This window comes from Musca autumnalis, unplaced genomic scaffold (genome assembly GCF_047663935.1).
Source record: "Musca autumnalis isolate F117 unplaced genomic scaffold, ASM4766393v1 scaffold_122, whole genome shotgun sequence".
Classification (NCBI taxonomy): Eukaryota; Metazoa; Arthropoda; class Insecta; order Diptera; family Muscidae; genus Musca; species Musca autumnalis.
The window spans coordinates 52,256-54,943 of record NW_027411670.1 but is presented as its reverse complement, the minus strand read 5'-3'; the positions used below and the strand labels follow the sequence as shown (position 1 = coordinate 54,943).

The following is a 2,688-nucleotide window of genomic DNA, read 5'->3' as shown; positions in this document are numbered from 1 at the left end:
GATATTATCGATACTTAATTTTTTACACCAATATCGATGAATAGTTTTTTATATCGATACTATCGAAAATTTTGACATCACTAAATAGGAGCCGCAGAAACAATAGCCAGAAATTTGTTAAAGCAATTTTTTTAACAGTCGCGATTGATTATTCATGCTTTTTGTGTAAACGAATGAAACGATTTCATGAAGTTTTTTTACAAGCTTAAAGAGAATGGCGCTGATGGCCGCCACCACCAACATCATCCCAAACACCAAGGAGGTTGATGGAGAAGATACCTTGAAATTTAACGGCCATCATTTGTGCAGGATGAAGGGAATGTTCGACGTGTAGAACAACTTGATAACGTGCAGATGTGATTGGCAAATCAACTCGGAAACTTCGGCAGTAGATGACAACGGCAAAGACGAGAGCAGTGGTCAACAAGTTCATGAAGGTGGGCAAATTTTGACGGAAGAAGGCTTCACGCAAAGCACGAACTTTATCGTTTCGAGTGGCCATCAAGTGGAACAAGACAATAACGGCACCTTAGAATTCAGTATCACGTATCGATGGTGGGTGAGAAGACCTTCCACACATAGGTTTCGGATGATGATCATGAAGCAAATACCGACACCTATTTCAGATGGATCACCATACATTTCAGTCATGACAGAAACAATGGCATGACCAATGGTAATAACCATACCAAAGACTTTTTGGGCACCCTTGAACAAAGCACGATCCTTGGGAGTGTCAACAAATGCAAAATCAAGCCAGATGTAACAATGGGAGAAACCCCCAATTTCATAAGGGTTCGCACGAATCAACAAGAGAGGTTCAGCTGAATCGGAATTTATGATACCAACAGAGGGTTTTGAGAGCTTACTAAGAAAATGAAGAGCGTTATGACGATCCATAACACTTTCCCTCTGAATTTGATTTTACGTTCGGGTTTGGCAATTTCTGACCGTATACTACAAAAGGGTTTTTTATTTTCAGGGAACTTAATTCCCATGATAAATTTTTGTTTTGTATTCAAACTATTTTTCTAATTTTTTAACTATTCTTCGCCGACGAGTAAGTAAGAATAGAAAGTGAAATAATATTATGATTTCGTCAAAATGAGCTAGAACAAATCTCTTCAAACTCCACCTCCAGAGCACGAAAACATAATGTACCGACGTTTTAAAATTGAAAGTTATTTCAATCAAATGTAAACAAAACACGTTTGTCGGCCATTTTGGATTCTAAATTAATAGGATGACAAATCCACGATAGTATCGATTTTATCGATAGTTTGAAACTGAAATATCGAAAAAATCGAATGGGGCTGATATCGATAGTTTGTCAGCTCTATCAAAAACGTGCTCACCGAAGTGTTCATTCAATAAATTCGTTGATTGATGCGATGTGTGGGAAATGGCGCCGTTTTTTTTTTTTTTTTTTTTTTTTGAAACCAAATGTCGCTGAGATTACGAGCTTCAATTTCAGACATCAAATAGTCGGTTGTCATGGCGCAATAACGGTCGCCATTGACGATGAAATCCTAACCGACAATTCCACTGACCCACAAACTGTTATTTTTTCTGGATGAATCAGCTATTGAATCACTTTAAGTTGCTCTTCTTTCCAAATGTGAAAATTTTGCTACTTTACGTACCTATAAAGCCAGAAATATGCAAATGAAGTTCTTATGTTCAAATCCAGTAAAGAGCAAAATAAAAATTATAAAAAATGTGTGTGTTTTGAAATTGAAAGGTTCTTATAGAGCTAAAATTGTGTTGACCCAGTGAGTTGCAAATATTGGGGCAAAATTGTATTAAGAAGCGTTTAAGATATTCGGCATAGGTCTTTTTAACTCTAATAATTGCTTACTCAAAAAAGCCTAGGTCTATGGCTCCTAATGGTAAATATGCCGAGTCGTTTTCGATCGATTCCACTATTTGTTCAATACACTGTCGCTCACTTGAATAGAACCCCCCTGCAAAATTTTATTCAACATCCATTTTTCCCGAATTATACAAGATATGAAATTTTTAACTTTTATTATATTTCGCATCATGTGTTTGGAGTAAACTTAGTCATTCATTTGCATTCAAACCCAATTTATATAAGAATTATACAAGAAAAACAAAATAAAGTCAAAAATTGGTGTAAAAAATTTAGTTCATTTCAATAGAACCCTCCTTTAAAACTTGCGAATACAGAAAGATTGTATTAGAATATCGATGCATGTTCACTCTATATTGAAAACGAAGTACTTTAAGTACTATTCAGTAAAGGGATATCCCTGCTGATTAAGGATACACCCGTACGAGCCCTAACCACTATTAATTCGTACACCAGGTATTTTTTCACTATTTAACATGAAACTTAATTAACACCAAATGTATGTCTAAAGAGAATAAATTTTCATAAATCTTTGTAGGATTAATTTTTTAGGCACAATAATATACTGGTAAATTCTTTTTCCATCGATTGGAAAATAATTATGGCCTGTAAGGCGATTTTCGGAAAATTCGTTTTTGGTCCCCATACAAAGTTTTATGAAAAATAAAGAGCGGCCAGGGGACACGGGTTATCGTTAACTGATCGTCATAAATTTTTGAAGAGATCATTTTTTAGCCACAATAATGAACTCCTAAAGTTTTTTCATCGATTGGACCATAATTGCGGCCTTTAGAAAATGTTCGTGAAAATGCACC

The 2,688-nt window shown here is 35.3% G+C and overlaps 1 pseudogene; it reads right to left on the bottom strand.

The window, feature by feature from the left end:
• Positions 1 to 205: 205 nt before the first annotated feature.
• On the bottom strand, positions 206 to 998 carry LOC141391815 (protein transport protein Sec61 subunit alpha pseudogene; annotated as a pseudogene).
• Positions 999 to 2,688: the final 1,690 nt, after the last annotated feature.